Source organism: Gossypium hirsutum, chromosome A01 (assembly GCF_007990345.1).
Source record: "Gossypium hirsutum isolate 1008001.06 chromosome A01, Gossypium_hirsutum_v2.1, whole genome shotgun sequence".
In the NCBI taxonomy this organism is placed as follows: domain Eukaryota; kingdom Viridiplantae; phylum Streptophyta; class Magnoliopsida; order Malvales; family Malvaceae; genus Gossypium; species Gossypium hirsutum.
Window position 1 is genome coordinate 102,102,504 of NC_053424.1, and position 15,368 is coordinate 102,117,871.

The following is a 15,368-nucleotide window of genomic DNA, read 5'->3' on the forward strand; positions in this document are numbered from 1 at the left end:
CAATTTCCCCTTCAGGAGTTTTAGGTTTTCTTTATGTTTTGTATTCGTTATTCTTCTAAGATGTTTTCCTTTTTAGTTATAAACTAAATACCCTAAATACCTAAGGGGAATGAAACCTAAGACGAATTTTGTTATTATTTTCTAAATTGTATGATAAATATTTAACTTGTTCTTAATTATGTGTTCTTAATTCTTGTTTTGATATCCCAGGATACTGATTCAAGATAAGCTCTTATTCAGAGGAGGAATAGACCCTGTCTAAGAGTACATTTGTCATAATTAAGCGGAGTTGTTTGCACGCCTAGACATAGGGTGACAAGATTTTACCGGATTAGGGTGAAACCTAATAAAGGGATCCATAGATTGAGTTAATGCAACCCTAGGGTGTTAATTAGAGAAAGGTATCAATTATTCAACCTAGGGATTAGACGTTATTAGTCTTGAATAGGGATAATAACATAACTTAGAGATCTCCACGGAATAAGTTAAATCAATAAATCGTCCGATTCGGAGCCAGAATAACAAGTACAGTCTAGGTGGATTTTTCCTTAGGTATTGTCTTAATTCAATTGATTTTCTCAAAAGCAATTCCCCAATTCTATTCTCTGTGAGTTCTTAGTTTAGATAATTAGTTAGTTAAAATAAAACCTCTTTATTCTTAGGCTAGATAATAAAAAGATAGTCATTACTAGTACTTTTAGTTCCTTTGGTTTCGACAGTCCGGTCTTGCTAAAACTATACTACTGTTCGATAGGTACACTTGCCTACATCGCGATAATAGTTAGTTTCAAGAACGATTAATTATAAATATTTAAAACCTATCACGAAATCACGCGATCAATATTTCCCATAGTATTTACATTTGGCTTCGGAGCATTTCTCACACTTCCCACACTATCAACTGGTTTAGTAGGTACTCTAAAATCATGTTGAATCATCTTTTTTTTTTTGGATGCTCAGACACTGAAGTAGCTCGACTAAAATAATCTTTAGTTTTCTTCGCCGATGCTGCAGAAAATGACTTGGAAGAACCTCTCTTGTGAAATTCTCGATTACGTTTATCTCGTTATATCTTACGATTGTACACTTCTTCCATTTTCTATGCACGATCAGATAAGACAACAAATTCTTGAATTTGATTACCTCCGATCATCATTTGAATTTCATCATTCAAGCCATTTTCAAACCTAATACACATCTCTTCTTCGGTAGGCACAATTTCTCGGGCATATTTACTAAGATACACAAATTCTCTCTCGTATTTAGCTACCCATCTATTTCCCTAATGTAACTCAAGAAATTCTCTCTTTTTCTTATCGAGATATCTTTTCTCAACATATTTCTTTTTAAACTCGGTCTGAAAAAATTCCTAGGAAATTTTCTCCCTCAGTACCACAACTATTATCGTAGACTACCAACTATACGCTTCCTACTTTAATAACAAAATAACACATCACAGAAATTCATTAGAAGAGCAAATCATTTCTTCGAGAACCCGTAAGATATTTTGAAGCCAGTACTCAGTTTTAACCGGATCATTCTCTAATTTTCCCCGAAATTCTTCAGCACCAGGCTTTCCAAGTTTCTTAATCGAAATATGTTTATTAGGCTCAATCACTGGAGGAGGTGGAGGTGCAACCAAAGGTATAATAGGTGGTACAATAAGGAGTACAACAGGGGTAGAGGTCGTTGAGTCGGACTTTTCATTTGCATAAACTCACTAAATGGTTCATATACCCAAAGAACATATTTTTAAGCTCATATTCCTGAGCTGGAAGAATCAGAACATTACTATTCATCCCATGATCAGAAGTCGGTACGTTACTGTTAACCTCATCATTATTAGCACAATCAAATCCGATTGACATCTTTACAATCTATAAGAAAACGAAGGTTAGATCTGATCAAACACATCACACTATCGCATTTTTATATGTCATGTAATTCTAGACATTTCACATGTTACATTTAGTTCAAGAATTGACTAAATTATAGCTCTGATACCATTAAATCTCTTAATCCATATCTGTCACCAAAATAGGGTTACAAAGCATATTACCAAATAAAAAAAAGTAAACTATTCAAATCATACTTTAATATAAACATAATCAAATTACATTCAAGTACATTCATAATGTCCCTTAATTGAACCCTCGAGGCACTGAAAATACTATAGAAACAATTTCAAACTAAATTGAAAACATTTAGAAATTTTAGGAAAAAGTTAAAAATTTTGTACTATAGGGGTCACACGACTAAGACATACGCACGTGTCTCAGGTCGTGTGGACATTCGAACTAGGGACACACGACCATGTCCCAGCCTGTGTCCATGCTCGTGTAACTCACTGACTTGGGTTACATATCCAAGCCACACGCCCATGTGCCAGGCCGTGTACCCCTCAAAATAACCTCATACGCTTGTGTGCTAGGCCATGTGCCAGGCAGTGTAACTGCCTGACTTGTATGCCTTGAACCTACGGGGGACACACGGTCATGTCGCATAACAACTATACTTCATTCTCATATAATATGTAGGTTGGTTATACGTATAAAATATCATTCATAATATTTACATAAGCCTAACATTAACCAAAACTACACAAGAGCCTATACATGCCATATAATCTGAATTATACATTTCAAAACTACCGAGATAAGCTGGATAGTGTGACTTGAGTGCCGATTTGATTGTCCAAGCTTTCGAGTATCTACAATGACATAAAACAACACAAGTAAGCTTAATGAAGCTTAGTAAGTTCGACGAGTTAAACAACAAATCTTACTGAACTAACTATAATAATTCAAATAATAATAATCATCCAAAAGAACTCCCTACCATTTACAACTTCAATCGATAAATACATTCATATTCATATCAATATGAAATAAATAACATATATTTCAAATTCATTAAATAGATTACCTTGCCGAAATTTTCCATTCGAAGAATGACTTACGGTTAAGAGTACATCTTCAACAAAAGCTCATAAGAGTTGGTCTTTCCAAACACGCCAAAAAAAGCTCATAAGAGCTGAATGAAAGCTCAAAAGAGCTGAATAGAAGCTCGTAAAAGCTGAATAGAAACTCAAAACTACTGAACATAAGCTCAAAAGAGTTGATCCACTCGAATCATGCCAAACAGAAAGTATAACGCGAGAGTTCGCAACCAATGCTGAACTTCAATTTACTTGGGTAATATGCCAATATCTCCCTCCAATACCATCACCACTCCAAACCCCCGTACTACACCAAAACACAAATATACTCTATCTCGTGTTCAATCAAACCGAATATCAAATTCAATATTATAATTCAAACAATAATTCATTTCGAACAATAGAATATATATATATATATATAGTACCAATCACCAATTAATAAAAATGTTAATTTTTAAATCGTATGAACTTACCTGGACTGAATTGTAGTTGTTGCAGAAGTTCAGGGACTATTCCACTATTTTTCCTTTTCCACGAGTATCTACGGGATTTTGATCTAAAATGTAAAATTCTTCATTTACCAGCATATACTTCATTTCCAAACCATTTCACAATTAATACCTTTTAAAATTTCAAAATTACACAATTACCCCAAACTTTTACCATTTTTTCAATTTAGTCCATTAACTCGAAATTCACCAAATTAACCAATTTTTTCAGATCAATATTTATCCAAATATACTAGGCCCTCAAAAAGCCATTAATAAACATCAAATTCACTATCAAATCGTAATATTTTGACATTTTCTTAATTTAATCCTAAAATCAAAATTTAACAAAAATCACTTTACAAAATCATTACACAACACAATAAAAGCTCAAAATACATGATGTTCATAGAAAACATTCAATATTAAACAATGGAAACTTCCAAAATTTGTAATAGAATTAGAAACGAAGGTACGGGATAGTTAGACCTAGTTACAATGATATTAAAAACATAAAAATTACAAGAAACGAGTATAAAATTCACTTACATGCATGAAGATAAAGAATCAAAATGTAAACCTCTCCCCCAAATGTCGAATTCAGCCAAGATGAAGAAAATAAATAGAAAATATTTTGTTTTTCTATTTGTTTTTAACTAATTTCAAGTTATTTACCATTTTGCCATTAATACTTAATATTTTTATCTTTTTCACTTGTTTAATCGTCCCACTAATTTAGTTAGGGCTAATTTACCATTTAAATCCCTATTTAATTAAATTTCAAGCTATTTAATCAATTAAATGCATTAATTATCAAGTTTTTCAACCTTTTCAATTTAGTCTTTTTCCTTAATTAACTATCTAAATGTTAAAATTTCTAAATCAAATTTTAATAAGATTCTAATGAGTCTATAAATATTCTAAAATTAACATTTATGAGTTGATACATTGGAAATTTGTAGACTCAAAACCACTGATCCGTCTCCATTGAAAATCGGGCTATTACATGCTTTATTTATATGATCTTTAGAGTTACTAACATAAGGAAGTAACTTTACTACTTTCTTGGAAGGATAACCGAATATTATATGCCAAAGTTCGAGAAAAGATAAATCTTCAACTGAAATCACTTTAACCCTTGAAACCTGTTAGAAGTAGAAAAGTCCATCCCATATCTCACCCGCTCCAATCAGCTCCCTCAAATGAAGATATTGAATAGCACATATGTTAATAGTAAATTGAAAAAATAGTTCATATCATCATTCAACTAGGAAACCGAAATTAGATTGCAGTTTAGTTTAGGAATGTAAAGAATGTGTTTAAAGTGAATTTTTTCTGTCAATCTAACCATTCCTTCTTAGGTAGCCACTACTACTGTTTGGCCATTAGGGAGTCTTAAAGAACATGCTACAACATCTTTCACATTCGCCAAACAAAGAAGATCACCTATAACATGATTTGAACACCTCATATCAATAATTTAATTATTTTTGGACTTACCATTCAACCAAGTGGAAGTTGATTATTTATTGGCGGACTATCATTACTAAATGGTAAAACCAGGAAGTCGGCTTCCTTGGTGGTGGTGGAGGAGAAAAAGACTTTTTGCCAGCCATTTAGAATGATGAAAGAATTTTTTTTTCAAAAAACTTACTCAGATGCCATGACAAGAATAAGGTGATCTCTTGGATTTTATTGATAAACCTCAAAGGTATATATATCTATACAATAGTAATTACGTAGGAATCAAATTTCTAAAAGATAATATCTCATAATAATATCCTCTAATGTCCCATTATGAATCAAATTGCTAAGAGATAATATCCTATAATAATATCCTATTAAGAATCAAATTGCTAAAAGAAAATATCCTATAATAATATCCTAATAGATAACAAGTGAACCAATATTTGCTTTCATTTTTTTTTGCATGCAAAAACATCGAGGATAATATACAAAATGTGACAACCCTAATTAGACCCTGGTCGGAATGTGGTTTCGAGACCACATTACCGAGCCAAAGATTTATTTTTGTGTTTTAATTACATAAATTTTTGTGTGACAGTGAATATATGAGAAATTAAATGCTTAATATTAGCTTTAGGAATGTGAATTAATTCGAAAAGGACCTAGTTGACGAAGTTAGAAAAGATGATAGATGAATTATAAGGAGTAATTAATAATAGGGAGAGGAAGCATGGCTTTGCATGTCAAATTACCCATAAAATACATGGTGGCCGGCCAAGGAGTGATGATGCTCCACTCATTCTAATTTAATATGTTTTTTTTAGTTAACAAATGATGGGAATAATAATAGGAAAGTGAACAAAAAAAAAGGGGTGTTCATACTTGCCATCTCCTAGCCGAAAAACCAAGAAAAAGAAAGGGAGAAAAACTTTGAAGAAATTCGGCCATTGCTTGTATCTAGGAGGAGTGTTTGATGTTGTGGCATGAAAATGAGGGAGTTTGAATGCTTAATAAGGAGGGAAGAAGGAGTGTTCATGTTTTCTTTCTTTTGCAATTGTCGTAACTAGAGGAAGAAGAGGAAGCAAGATTCGGCCAAGGTGGTCCTTTAGATCAAGGTATGTTCAATGATATTTTTGGAAGTTTACACAACCTTTGGGTGATGAGTCTAAATTCTATCTATCCCATGGTTGGATTTGGGGTTGTCGGAGAGTTAGGCTTTGACTAAGAAGCTTAAAAATTTTAGTTGATACCTTGATGCTATTAACATGTTAGTTATATGTATGTGTTAAATTGCTTGTTATGTTAGCATGAAAGTTGAAGTTGTTAAGTCACTTTGTTGGAGGTGCCGAATTTAGGACTAAGAAGAGAATGAGTATTCGGCTAACATGGTTGAAAGGTGGATGTGCTAATTTTTAGATTTAGACTATGAGAATGGCTATAATGGGCATTAAGATGTGGAACTTAAGAAATGTAGTTATATGTGGATTTACATGATGTTACAAATAGATGTGAAAATATGCTAGATTAGGAAAATTCGATCAAGTGTTCATGAGATGAAATTAGATGTTTAAATGATGTTATAGTTGACATTGTACATACATTCGGCCATCTAATTGAGTATGAATGTGGTGTTAAATCTAATTGTGATGCCCATTCGGAAGTGTATATATATATACATAAGTATGCCCATTCGTGAGGTTACCTTTGATTATGTGTATAATCGACTAAATGGGTAATTAGTGAGGATGGTTGTCGAATATACTAACAAACATATGCATGTGTAATTGGATTATAAATATTTAGCAAGGTGGTTAAACTAGTTGATTTATTGATTAAGCTCAAGGAGTTAAAGGAGGAGAATCAAGCAAAGGCAAAGAAAAGATCATCGAGTAGCCGAGTTGGAACCGTCTTACCCAACACAAGGTAAGTCATTAAGCATATATTTTGTATTAATTTAAATGGTCATAACGTCTATGTAATGATGCTGAATGGAATGATAAATATATATATACATGTATGCATGGGGTGATGAAAGTATTGAATGAAAAAGAAAAGAGGTGAGATGTATTGAGTTGTTGGTTTCGGCACTAAGTGTGCGGGTGTAAACATTTATGATCATGAGATTGGCACTAAGTGTGCTGGTTCAAATTGTATAGCACTAAGTGTGCGAGTTTGATTATATAGCACTAAGTGTGCGAGTTCGACTATTAAGCACTAAGTGTGCGGGCTTATTATACATTCTCTAATAAATATACATGCTCTAAGTGTGCGGCCTTATCGAGTCAATCATGGACAGCGGTACGAGTAAACACCTTGAGCTCATGAGGAATAGACATTTTATTTATATTTGGGATTGAGCTTGGTAAGTCTTGAACCTATGTGGTGATTATACTTGAAGATAAATGCATCCAATGTCATATGGTGTAATGTATGAAATGTCAAAGTAGGGCTTGGTATGAGATCGAACCGAAATGCCTAAGGAATTATAGCACAGTTTGGGTATGGATGGAGGACTTTAATCCCGCATTATTTATTTTCTCTTATGATATATTATTACTGAACGACAATGTAATGCTTATGACTTACTGAGTTATATACTCACTCGGTGTTTGCTTGTCACCTACTTTAGGTTTCTTGGACTCGTCTTTTTGCGTGCTCGGGACTGTCATCGAAGTCATCACACCGGCTAGCAACTTTTGGTATCTTCTTTTTAGTCGGTCTAAGAGAACATTTCGGCATGTATAGGCTAATATGTTTTGTTGAAATTTGGTATGTAAACTTTTAGCCATGCGAAAATGGCATAAATGTTCGGTTGGATTTGGTTCTATAATGTTAGGTCGCAAGTCTTGGTAATTCGATTTTTATGCCATATGTCATGGTTGATTATTTTTGGTGTTAAAATTCATGATATGGCAATAGTGTAGTAGGGAGATGTTTGAAAATGATTAGCCTTTTGCATGGCTAGTCATGATCATAATTTGTGATATGTATGATGAAGTACTAGTTAGATCAAGGAGAAATCACGAAATAGGCATAGTTGCTTTAGTAACAGATGCTAGCAGCAGCAGTGACGTGAGATTGAAAAATCACTAAAAATAGTAGGAATGAAATTAATTAATGAATAAATTATGTAATCGAATATCGATGAGTCTATTTTCATATGGAAGAAACGAAACGACCATATGATCTGTATGTTAGGAGATAATTAAACTCTTGTGAAACAGGGCCAGAGCAATTTCTGGATCCCCTGTCCCGACTTTAGAAATTCACCCTAAAATAATCAGAGACAATTTGAAGTCATACTTTATATTTATAGATTCCCTTTTGAGTCTAGTTTCATTAGAAACCAACGGCATAAGTATTGGAGCTCTGTAAAGGGAGATATCTAAGTCGTAATGCACAAGGGTCAGAGTAGTCGAACCCAGGAATAGGGACGACTTTAACCAATAAAATGTACCAATTGGCCCGGCCAAAAATTCTGAAAAAAATTCTACCATATAGATATATGAGTCTAGTTCCGGGGAAAATTTACGGAACTGGATTTCGAGTTTCAGAACTCAAGATATGATTTTTAATGCGACTCGTACGCAGATTGGCAACTTGTCTAGGAAATTTCTAATAAGTGGTTTGAAGTCTGTTAACACCTCGTGTTCGACTCCGGCGACGGTCTCGGGTTTAGGGTGTTACAAAAAAGTATTAATGTAATTAATGAATATTTTTATTAAACCAATTTGTTTGAAAAACATAAGTATACAAAACAAATATACTACACTTAGGACACTAGATCCAATAGCCTCTCATTTTCCTTCGTGAAGTGGATGAGTCGTGTTTCACATTCTCATACCCTCTACATGTTTTTCAAAACTACTAGCTACCAGATTCATAGTAAATGGGTCTGTAAGGTCATCTTCTGATGCAACTTTGACTACATCCACTGTTTCATCTACTACTGCCTCCCTTATGATGTGATATTTTCTATCAATCTGTTGTGTCCTCTTGTGGTTTATTGGTTTCCTTGGTGTTAGCTATTTCTGTACTGTTATCATAATATAGTGTGATAGTTTTTTTCCTACCAGGAACGACTTTAAGATCTGTAAGGAACTTTCGAAGCCATATTACTTCTTTTGTTGCCATAGAAGCAGTCATATATTCGGCTTCTATAGTGGAGTCAGTAATAAAATTTTGATTAACACTTCTTTATACTATAGACTCGTCACCTAAGACAAAGACACAATCCGATATTATTTTTTTAATCTCAAAATGTTTAGAAGTCAGAATCAGTATAACCGATAGGAGTAAGATTTCCTTCGGAATGCACATGTATATAATTCCTCGTTCTCTATAAATACTTGAGTATATACTTAACTATTAGTGTTTTGGACTAAGATTCACCTGCTATCAACTCACCAACCCTACTATGAAACATATATATAGACATGTGCATAACATAACATACATGAAACTTCCTATTGTCGAAACATAATGAACCTTTCTCATGTATTCTCTTTATTCTGCTGTCTTTGGACAATCCTCCAAAAATAGATGAAAGTTTGATACAGAGAGTTGAGTTTCCTTTTTTGAATCGATCATTGCATAACGTTCCAATATTTTGTCTATGTGTAAAGCTTGTGATAATACTATCACTTTGCTCTGTTGGTCCCTTAGAATTCAAATACCTAAAACAAAGTTAGCTTCTCCCAAGTCCTTTATGCTAAATTGTTGAGTTAATGATCGATTGTTTAACGTCATGGCAATAATGTTCAAGCATACACTATCGGTGCAAGTATGGTAGACAAATATGAGTCTATCGGATATCGATCTCACGAGGATGGTTGTCTTTTGTTTATCAATGTCAGTGCAATAATTAGATAGTAACAAGATAAATTGCGAGAGTAGTTGTCGAAGCAATAACTTGAAAACAATAAGATAAAATATGATATTGATAAACAGGGATCCCCAACGTGAATATTCAATAGAATACTAAGTGCTCACAAGGTATAAAAGGATAGGTGATTGTCGATGCATTAAATTGTAATGAATATCTTACCAAGCTTAACTTTCATATTTAATTTAAGACTTAAACATGCACATTAACCACACCTTCCAATGATGAAAATGGAGCACAATTAAGAACAATTGGATTAAATTCCTCTAATCCTCAAGCAACTTCTGTTGTCATGCTTGTTAGCTTAAACTGTCGCTGTACTTTCTAGTGTCAGTGACTACAATAACACTTCCATGCTAAAAACATTCAAACCCAAAGATTCAACAGGAGAATCAAGATTGAATAGCATAACATTTAACCCAGAAATCATAGGTACTTCCGTACAAACATGAAATAGAAAGTAATCAGCATCGTTTAGAAAAGAAATATAAAAGAAACAAGTGGAGAATACTATTCCTAGAAAATCTCGACTTGATCTCTCAAATCTCATATCGTACTCAGGGCTCCTCCTTAAGAGCTAAGTTGCATCTCTTTCACGTCAATTCACCCATAGGAGGCTTAAGCCGCTATAGCCGAAAGCTTCAAAAGATGGATTGAAGAAGATAATCCAAAAGCTCTTCTCTTTTTCTTTACACGTGAATATATATTTTTTCCAAATAGTACAGGTGTCCTTTCATCATAATCATGATACCTCTGTATGTACAAGTTAGTTATACCAGACTGGATAGCTCACGCATTGTTGTTCTTATCTAAGCAGTTGTCAGGTGCGGCGACAATTTTGGGTGCAATCTAGAAATACTCATGCAGCGAAATCAATACCAAAATGTGATGAAAATAAGGATAAATAGGTTAAAATCCACTGAGTTATAAAATGCAATTTACTAAATTGAAAATGCTAAAATATGTGCTAAAGATAATGTAACAACCCGCTTTTGGGCCTAGTCGGAACAGTGGTTTCAGAACCACTCACCTGAGGTTAGAGAAAATATTTCTGATATTATTTTATGTGTTATAGCATGATTTTATGAGTACATGAAAATTTTGGTGAATTTATTTTAGCGATTGCATCCTTAACTGTGAAAAAAGACTAAATCGCATAAAGTGCAAAAGTCCCATTTTGATAGCTAAGGGTGTTAATTTTCCATGAATCTTAATTTGGTGGTATCTAAAGGACAATTAGGCAAATTTTAGAAGGTTGGTCGGCCATAGGGGACAAATTGGTCAAAAAGTCAAAAGTCTAGGTGGTTTGGTGACTTAATTGAATAAAATAAAACAAAATGACTTCATCTTTTCATTCTCTTCTCCTACCACCAAAATTTTCAGCCATTAGAAGGGTTTTTGAGCTTTAAAATTTCAGCAACTTTAAACCTTTGCAAGTAAGTGATCTTGATGACTTTTCTTAAATATTTTTATACTTTTGAGACCTTTGTAGAATGAGCTTTCTAATGAGGGGACTATTTTGCAAAATAATTGAAAGTCTAGGGTTTTTCCATTAGAGCATTTAGGTTGTTTTCTGAATTTTTATGGAAGAAAATGAGTCTTGAATAGGTAATAAACAACTTTTGTGAGGAAGTTTTCATGGAAAACCTAACTAAAGGACCATTTTGCATAAGTTGTAAAATAGGTGATAAATGTGTGAAATAATGAAAATTATGGAATGCTTCTAGTATAAAAATTATTTAGCTAGGCTTGATTAGTGAGAAAATGTGATTAAAATCGAATTTCGAGCCTAGGGGTAAAATGATCATTTTGTGAAAGCCTAGGGGCAAAATATAAAATTTTGAGTATCTAGATTTATATGTTGATGAAATGAATGAATTTTATCAATATAGATCAAGAGAAGCGTGATTCGGGTCTTGATTGGGGTAAGAACAAAGTTTACGAGGATTAAGCTTGTTCTTATCATTTTGTACCGAGGTAAGTACATATGTAAATAACGTGTCATTGTGGCTTACTTTTAAATGTTTTATTTTTACCATGTATCATAAATTTTACTTGATGTCATAAAAGTATAAATAATGCGAGGTAAGAGTAACCTATGTTATGAACAAGTGCAACAACGTCAGGTTAGATACGAGATCTCATTGAACCTCAGAAATAGTATAGGATATAAAAAAGGTTGGTCATGAGAAATTTGAGTGGTCTAAACTCATGAGTTGAGTCTGAGTTCATGAGATAAGTGAAATATGTAATATAGGTCCGAATACTGACTTTGTGTATATACCCATGAGTAGCTCAATGAGCGGGCATTACATAATAGAGTTATAGGGTTCAGGTACTGACCTAGTAAAAAGGCCCATGAGTAGCTCAAATATACAAGTATTACAAAGTTTGAGGTAGCTTTGGCTACTTGTATAGTACTTAAGAGTAAACTATCCAAGTATTCATTGGTATTTTCGAGTGTTCAATGGGTAACTCGATGAATCGATTGGCGATACTTCCAATGAGGTATGTCAATAGAGAGAATGAATTTGAGTTATTTTACAGGTAATTGCAAGTATGTATCCTAAACTCCCGAATGAGGACCTTAGTATGTAATGAGATGTAGTAAGTATGCATAGAATAAGTGAAGAATAAGATAATAAGATTAAAATGATATATCATTTAAGCATGATAAACTACGGTTTGATGAATGTATTTCTAATTATATTTATTTACATATATGTACTTACTAAGCTCAAATGCTTACCCTATTTCCTTTCCATTTTCTTATAGTGCCGCCAAAGTAGTTCGAGGTTTGTCGCTTACGTCGGAGAAGCCAGCCACATTATCCTTGAAGCACTTGGTATAGTTAGTTTTATCATTTTGATTATGTCATGTATAGGAACTTTTGATTTTATTTTTGTGTCACATTGTTTTAGGGCAAAAGGTGTTGGCTTGTTTTAGCATTTGACTCATTTTGTATAAGGCCATGAAATTGGCTAATATTGAAAGCCATTGTATAAATGCAAGATAGTCTTTTACGAATGTGAAATTGTTGGCATGGTTGAATTTATGAAATGTATATAGCTCTTAGCTATGATTGTTGGTTAATAAATCATATTAAGTTAGATTTTGATATGTTGATTGGTATTAAATTGTGTTTCAGGGTGGCATAGGGCTTTGTAAATAGCCTTATAATATCTATACAGGTAAACACACAGGCGTGTGTCTAGGCTGTGTGTGACACACGGCCAGCCCCATGGGCGTGTTGTTCGGTCGTGTGTCCCTACATGTAAAAGTTTCAAGTTAGTATGCATGGTAGTAAACACACGGGCAGAGACACGACCATGTGTCTCAGCCGTGTGGAGGACTGTAACATCCCGAATTAGGGCCTAGTTAGAATAGTGGTTTCGGGACCATAAATATGACATTAAAATAATTATTTCATGATCATTATGAGGTTTAGGATATGAAAATAAGCATGTGTTAAAGTTTCATGAAGAAATTCTATGTGTAAGGTGTCCAATTGGAAATTAAGGACCAAATTGAATAAATTGCAAAACTTGGATTCTAGAAGCAATTTGTATGAAATTGCTTTGAAATATTAATTAGAGGACCTTAAAGAGTAATTTTCCCAATTTTTAAGTTTTTGGACAAATATGGGCATGCGTGGAAAATTTGGAAAGGTTAGTAAGGAAGGGCATTTTGGCTATTTGGTTAATTAATGAAATAAAAAGGGAAAATCAAACAAAAATTCACTAATTTTCTTCTCCATGCTACCGAATTTGAAGGAGTCTCCATAGCTAGGCTTTTCCAACATTTCAAGCTCAATAGTAAGTGTTTCCTAGCCCCGTTTTTAATGTTCTTCGTAGTTTTGAAACCCTTGTAACATGCTCTATCCATTTCTACCCATATTTCAAGCTAGGGTACATGTTATAAGTTTGACCCATGCATGAGATGGTTATTCTTTGATGATTTATGGAGGGTTATGAAAGTTAGATGTTAGATAAACATATTTTGCTAGGTGATTTTTCATGAAAACACCAAAAAAGGGATAAAATGTGGGGTAGAAATGTGAAATAGAGGAAAATGTGGGCTAGTATGAGCTTATAATACATTTGACTAAGCTTGGGTAGCCAAGGAACTACATGCATTTCATTATACGAGACTTAGGACTAAATTGTAAATATTATTAAATGTTAAGGGCAAAATGGTCATTTTTCCCGGGGGTGAGTTTTAGACCTAAAACGAACCATGTGATGTATTACTAATCTAATTTTATTGATATAGACCTCAAGGAAACAATTTTGGAGGTCGACCGTGGAAAACGAAAGGTTTCGGAATAACCGAAATACGAAACTGAAGTAAACTCTTAATATACTTAAACAAGCGTGTTCTTAAATTCATGAAAATTTAGATATTCATTGCATGATAATTTATGAATTTGCTTTTGTAAAGGAAAAATGATAAATGTCCCGCTTGAAATAGAAAAAGAAATCTGATGGATAAATTATAGCTTACATGACCTGAGATCCTATATGTGTTGCAAAAAAGGATTTAGCTCGGACGGGTAATCCGACAATCTCAAAGTAGAAAGGATCTAGCCCAGACAGGTGTTCCTTGAGTGATTGAGCCTCTCGAAGAATATGGGTGCATTAAGGATTTAGCCCGGACAGGTAATTCGATTGAGGACTGAACTCAGCCTGGACTAGCAATTTAGATTCGAGCTTATGAGAGCAATTGTTGTAGAAAGGGATTTAGCCTGGATTGGTAATCCCAACATTACTCTATGAGTTAATACTACGGAGATTTGCCTGGACTGATAATCTCGTCGTAAGATATAAGGTTCACGGGAGTGCGTACTAGAGATGATCACTTGTATAACTTGACGGTAATTGGGCCATCCATCGAGATTTTTGAGAAATTCAACGGGATTAACAGGAGAAATAGAAATGGAAATATTGAATTGATGAGCTCATCTAAGACTAATGACATGATGTATTGTTATGAGACTAACTAGATGATTGAGTGCATGTGATAGGGAAATTATGTCATGCTTGTTGGAATTAGTGCCTAATATGGTTGTATGCTAATTAACTGGTAAGTTTACTTTTCAGTTATTCGGACTTACTAAGCATATAAATGCTTACCCCTCTTTTTCTATTCCCTGCCTTACAGAGCTCGTGGACTCGTGAAGATTAGAAGACGGTTGGAGAATCAACACACTATCGACTTGTCCTACTTTGGTATATAGATACTTCCATTTTGTTTAATGGCATGTATAGGATTTTTGGTTATTTTGTTATATGTGTCATTTGGCTAGCCAATGTAATGGCCTAAATGGTATACTTATTCTTTTGTAATGGCCATGAGATATGGCTCATATTGATGTAGGTAGTAAACCTACCAATGATGCATGTCTATGTTTAAATGTTTCATGAGATATGATGATGAGGTTTATCATGACTGGATGATTGAAATGGAACCTAATAATTTGAGAGTGGACATAGCATATAATGGTATATGGTTATAATATGGCCCAAGTGTAAAAAGTAAAATGTGCTTTGTTAATCCCTAATACGAAAAGGATAATTTAGCAGGTACT